We start from the raw sequence: 7073 nt of genomic DNA, 5'->3' as shown, positions 1-7073 counted from the left end.
CTCACAGTGGCTACTACCTTTTTTTTTAGTTTCAGCAACAGAATGGCAACCCTTTAGTTCCTTTGCTTCTTGAATTTGAAATTTTTAGGGCAGTGATTCAAATGATGTGGCAACTGAATTCATAGTATATTCAAGTCCCAGACATTTAAAAACATCCAGGACTATTTAAACCTACAGAAACTGGCTCTGTTTCCATGCAGAAAAGGCGTACATGGGGACCCTTTTCACTAAAAAACTGTGGTGTCTTAAATGCTCGTGGATGTTTGAAAATTGTTTCATATATATCAGCTAAAGTTCTAAATACTTGAGGTTTATATATATTTTGTTATATTATTTATATAATCAAAATGATGCAGTAATTTGACTTCTTATCTGAAGATTGCAGAGACAACTACATAGTGGATTTTAAATCTTTAGTCTTATTTTTTGGTTTAAACCATTAATCTAAGCATGATTATGTTTTCTTTTTTATATTGTTTTGAAAAATTGCTATTTATTAAAATGTTCCATTAAACTATTCTTTTCATGTATAGTAATAACTCTTGATAAAAGATCTAACTATTTTGGTTTTTAGGATGTATATTAAGTTGGATTTTATTTTCAAAATTGAAAGTATCTGTTTTTGTACCTTAAAAGTATTGTAAGGAGGTTTTGTACCTTTTTTATGTGTATAGGGAACACTGATAACATTACTTTGCACCGTTCCAAGATGTCTGTGGTTCCTACAATTTCCACTAAACCAGCCAACCTGTGTCCTGATATACGACCATAACCGACATAGGTTAACAGTATATTGCTTTAATATTGTAAGACCCTTAACGATTAGTGAAATTACAAGGACCGCAGACGTCCCATTGAAAATTGGAATGGTGCAAATTGATGCTTTCAGTGTTGAACACTGGGTGTTCTAGATACACATAAAATGACAGTTTGCTAGGCAAAGTAATATACGCCCACTGACAGCTTTGATTTTGAAAATATTTGGCAGTACAGTAACAGTACAGTATGAAATATTCAACCTTCAATCATACACTTCTTGGGGCAATACTGAATAATATTACCTAGTTTTTTCAAAATTCGGCAAGGATCGTGCCTTTTAGTGTTTACAAGGTCAATAACTCATAAAACATATTTTGATTTTTTTAAATTTTCAATAGGGTTTATCCTTGGGTGATATCAAACACTCAGGCCAAGTTTCGTCAAAATCTTTCAATAATTGAACCTTGTAAGAGTGTTTACAAGTTCAAATTAAATGCGTTTTCTAGAACAATAACTCGCAATGATTATAAATGTTTCGTCAAAATCATTCAGTAATTGGGGAGCCGCGGTGGCTCAGTGAGTTAGACGCTTGCTCGCTAACCTGAAGGTCCAGGTTCAATCCCGGCATAGGTCGAGATAATATCTTCGGATTTTTCAACCCGGTTTCCCCCTGTCAGTGATGCAGGTAAGAGGGGCTGACATGGAAAAAGCGTCTAGTCGTTCGGATGGGACAATAAACCCGTGTGCTACAGGCTGTGCACGTTAAAGATCCCTCGACAGTTGGAAATCGAAAAAGAGCAGGCTAATGCCGCTGTCCTGGCAAAATTTCCCTCATCGCATCCTACATGGCGTTGCCCGTCTTCATTAGCCCACATGGTGCAGAAAAGTAGGACGTAAAACTCCATTCATTTTCAGTAATTGGACCTTCTGGAGTGTTGACAAGATAAAAATAACTGCGTTTTCAAAGACAAGGGCAATAACTCATGATTATTATTTTTGGATTCTTCTGATTTTCATTAGGGGGTGATTACAAACACTCATACCAAGTTTCTTCAAAACCAGCCAAGAATTGTGCCTTCTAGCAAGTTTAGACGGGCGGACGGACATGGGTGATGACCATGTACGCACCCATTGCATGTGGGCGTATAAAAATTAAGAAAACTTCTTTACAATTCCTTTAACCCATCGGATGCTAAGCTATAAAACTTATATGTAGAGTGCAAAACAAGGTTTCGGAGAACCTTCATCGGTAACTTTTTTTGTGTGTGTCATCTATAAGCAAGTTAAAGTATTATCTCAGTCTCAGACACTCAAATGATAAAAGCGGGCAAGATTTTTTGGGAGATGTGTTTTGAGCTTCAAATGGAAAGGGGATTCGTTGGCTAAAAACTACTGAACTTCATATTTTACATTGATTCAGGATTATATATAATATTTTATATAATTAGTGTTACTAGGTTTTCCGAGACCTCACATTCATTGTAAAAAGCAATGGACCTGACCTGTAAGGTTGCTTTCAATCTGCTTATTTAATTTCAGAGTGAATGTTTTTTTTTTATATTTCACATACGTAGGATAACATGTTTTTCCAGGATTACTCGCAATTGCAGGCTAATAGAGTGTTTACTAATAAAAATATGCAACATCAAACATAGTGCCAGACCTTTGTGGCCCCCAGGTTGCAAAAAGAGGGTTGATAGATAAAATATCAAAGGTCAGCTATCATTTATTAAGTAATTAAAATGAAGTTATTAATTAGAAAAAAAACTCTTTATTTCATACACATACTGTGATATAATCTACATTCATAACAATTGATATATATTTATATTTATTTAACTAACATGGTAGAAAAACTAAATATTGTCCATACAAACTGATTATATATATCAGAGTAGGAAAGCATCAGACATTCCCCAACTAAATATTATAATCTTTAAAGTTACGATATAATATATTATATTATTCACTATCACATTCCCCAACTAAATATTATAATCTTTAAAGTGACAATATAATATATTATATTCTTCACTATCACATTCCCAACTAAGTATTATAATCTTTAAAGAGACAATATAATATATTATATTCTTCACTATCACATTCCCAACTAAGTATTATAATCTTTAAGGTGACATATTTATATGATATTCAATACCCAAACTAAATGATATGACAATCTTAATGCCAAAATAATGATGACAGTTACTTTTAAATATATTTAAATTTTTACTCAATTAAGGTTGTTCTTTTTGTTGATTTCTTGGAATTGCTCGATTGATGGTTTAAGAATAGTAATCATCAATAGATAAATAAATATAATATAAAATAAATATAATATGAAATAAATGAATATATATATAAAATAAAAGAAATAAATATATATAAAATAAATAAATATATATAAAATAAATAAATATATATAGAATAAAATAAATATATATAAAATAAAATAAATAAATATATATAAAATAAATAAATATATATAAAATAAAATAAATATATATAAAATAAAATAAATAAATATATATAAAATAAATAAATATTTATGAAATCAAATAAATAAATATATATAAAATAAATAAATATATATATACAATAAATAAATATATATAAAATAAAATAAGATAAATAAATGTAAAATGAAATAATTTTTTTACGAACACCCTCTAAAGACCTAACGTAATTATCAGAAGACCCTCCCCCTTCTAAGGGACTCCTTAAATGAATATAAATTATGAACCCTAAAAAGACCTAATGTAGCTTTCTGAAAACAACTCCCCCTCCCAAGACTCCTTAACCGACTTAACCCCTTTACCCCCAAGAGACATAACATAACCCTCTGAAAAAAGCTCCCCCTCCCAAGACTCCTTAACACCTTTATCCCCAAAAGACAAAACGAAACCCTCTGAAAAAAGTTCCCCCTCCCAAGACTCCTTAATCCCTTTATCCCCAAAAGACAAAACGAAACCCTCTGAAAAAAGTTCCCCCTCCCAAGACTCCTTAACCCCTTTATCCCCAAAAGACAAAACAAAACTTTCTGTATATAATTCATTTTCCCAGTTCTCTTTTTTGATGGCATCTAAAAGAAAAAGTAATCAATAGTTAGTGGTGTGTTGAAAAAATTAGGCTTGAAATTCTTAACATAGTCGAATACAGGTCCCGAACTATGATTTTCCACCAGAAGTAGTGTTAGTAGTTTCATAACTACCAATACTAAATCTATCTGAGATTATTACAGTAAATGATTGTAAATAATATAAAATACTTACTAGTAGATCTGCTGGTAGATTTTCTAACCCTGCTGCTAATCAAGTTATCATCTGAAATAATAATAATTATAACACATTATAGTGGATTTACAGTGGATTCAGTCATCTTACTTTTCAACCGTTCTTAAACTTTATTAGCTATATTCTGGAACCCCTCCCTCATGTGATAGAAGAAGCAAATAACGCAGCTCAGCAGTGTTAAATATTACATTCTTACAAAACAAGATATATTGTACCTTCGCAGGTACCCTTAGAGATCCTCACAAGGGTTCTATAAGTTATAAATAGGATTCAAGAAGCAAAAAAAAAAAAAAATAGAATGCAAAACTAAGAATGGTGTCTAAGTGTTAGCTCAAACCAATCGTAAAGTTTTTATTATATATAATATTACCTTCAGTAAAGTCTACATCTTCAGCCCAGTTTTCAATGTATATGAAGTCCACCTCACCACTCCACATACGATCATCGATAGGTAGCCAATGGCAAAAACAGCGGTCGTATACACTTGATACTGCAATATAACATAATATACAATATAAGTATACACTGGACACTGCGATATAACATAATATACATTATTAGTATACACTGGACACTGCAATATAATATAATATACAATATACACTTGATACTGTAATATAATATAATATACAATATACACTTGATACTGCAATATAATATAATATACAATATAAGTATACACTGAACACTGCAATATAATATAATGTACAATATACATTTGATACTGTAATATAACCAAATACACAATATACAATTGATACTGTAATATAATATAATAATAATATAACATATCGCCAGAAGAATTGGCTAACTACTTTAAAGAGTTACTGAATCCGTCACCTGCCACCATCAATAGTGAATTTTCACACGAAACTTTCTTACATGTCAACTCTTTTGAAAACATCTGTGTTAACACAGCATGTGAAACAGATTTTATATTAAACGGTCCATTACAAGAACAAGAAGTGATGAAAAGTATAAAGAAAATGAAAGCAGGTACATCACCTGGTATGGACGGTATTGGAATCGATTTTATAAAATCTTGTTGTTCACAGTTAACCCCTATATTGTCTCTATTGTTTAAGCACTGATATCCCCTTTGCATAAAAAAAGGCTTCAAAAGCGATGTGAATAATTACCGTGGTATCTCTCTTTTGGATAGCTTTGGTAAAATTTATACTTCCGTTTTGAATTATAGATTGCAAATATGGTCAGAATCACTCGACAAATATACGGAGGCTCAGGCAGGTTTTCGTACCGGGTACTCGACCATAGATCAAATATTCACTCTTCAGGGATTAGTTCAGAAGTATTTATCTAAATCTAAAGGGAGGTTCTACTGCCTCTATGTTGATTTTTCTAAAGCATTCGATTCTTTAAATAGATTGAAGTTATTATCTCTACTGATTAAAAAGGATATCCATGGTAAAATGTATACAACACTTAAATCGATGTATAATTCTACGAGTTCATGTGTAAAACTTGGCTCTTCAATAACACCCTTTTTTGATTGTTTATCTGGTGTCCGACAAGGCTGTATTCTAAGCCCAATATTATTTTGTTTTTATATTAACCAACTCATTGATATGCTGGAAATGGAACATACTGTAAACGGAATATTCACAATAGCAGAGGTTCAAGACATATTAGCACTGCTGTATGCTGATGATCTCTCAATATTCTCAGATACTGTAGGAGATCTTCAAAGAAAGATTTCTGTTTTAGAATCATTTTGTGATTAATTTAATCTAAATGTCAATTTTTCTAAAACCAAAATTATTATATTTAGAAATGGTGGTACTTTACGTAAATACGAAAGATGGTATTATAACAATGAACCTCTTACAACTTATTATAATTATTTGGGAATAATCTTCTCATCTAGGTTGAATGGGAGCAAAAACATTAATAATTTAGCCGTCAAAGCTGAAAAGGCTCTTATTCCCAAAAAAGTTTAATAAGGAGAACTGGTTATCCAAGTATAAATATATGTTTTAAAGTTTTTGATAGCATTATAAAACCAATATTATTATATGGTTCACAGATTTGGGGTTTTGAGTATAGACATGATATTGAAAAGGTTCATCTTAACTTTTGTAAATTTATTCTTGGGATTCATAAAAGTTCCACAAATGTTGGGACACTCGGAGAATGTGGCAGAAAAAATATAAGCATATATTATACAACTTCATGTGTAAAATATTGGTGTAAACTTGTATGTATGCCTATAGATCGATACCCCAAACAAGTATACATTATGCTGAGACAGTTGGATGAAATCGGAAGAGTTTCCTGGGTGACTAAAGTAAAACAAGTTTTATATTCGTTAGGTTTTAGATATGTATTTGACAATGAAAATATCGGAAATATTCATATATTTGTAAATCAAATTAAATTAAGACTGTCGGACATAGACTTGCAAGAATGGTCTTCAAAGTTAGCACTAAGTGAAAGTCTTAAAGAGTATATCAAATGTAAGCCCTGTCTTTTCAAAGAATCCTATCTAATTTCAAGTATTCCTTTCAAACACAAACGAAACATTGTTAAAATCAGGTTGAATTTATTTCCAACTGCTGTCAATCTATATAAGAGAAATTCAATAAATAGTCCCTTGTGCCGATTATGTAAACTATCAAGTGAAGATTTGTTCCATCTATTGTTTGAATGTAAAGTAACAGAAAACTTGAGGATTGGTATCAATACTGTACATATAACCAGAAACAACTATCTAAATGAATTAAACTCCAATGATGATTTTCACCTCTTAAGTTTATCCAAATGTATAGAAAACATCTTCAAAAATTTGTAAATGCTTAATACATATCGATTAAATGCTAATTATTTATTGTAAATATATTTTTGTTATTGTAAATAGTATTCATTCATGTAATGTAAAAATTTATAATATTGTAACGTTGGTCGTAGTCCTATATTACTGAAAATAAACTTATTATTATTATATAATATAATATACAATATACACTTGATACTGTAATATAATATAATATACAATATACA

Source organism: Lottia gigantea (assembly GCF_000327385.1).
Source record: "Lottia gigantea unplaced genomic scaffold LOTGIsca_33, whole genome shotgun sequence".
NCBI classification, from domain to species: Eukaryota; Metazoa; Mollusca; class Gastropoda; family Lottiidae; genus Lottia; species Lottia gigantea.
The sequence above is the reverse complement of the archived record's forward strand: the minus strand, read 5'-3'. Positions refer to the sequence as shown.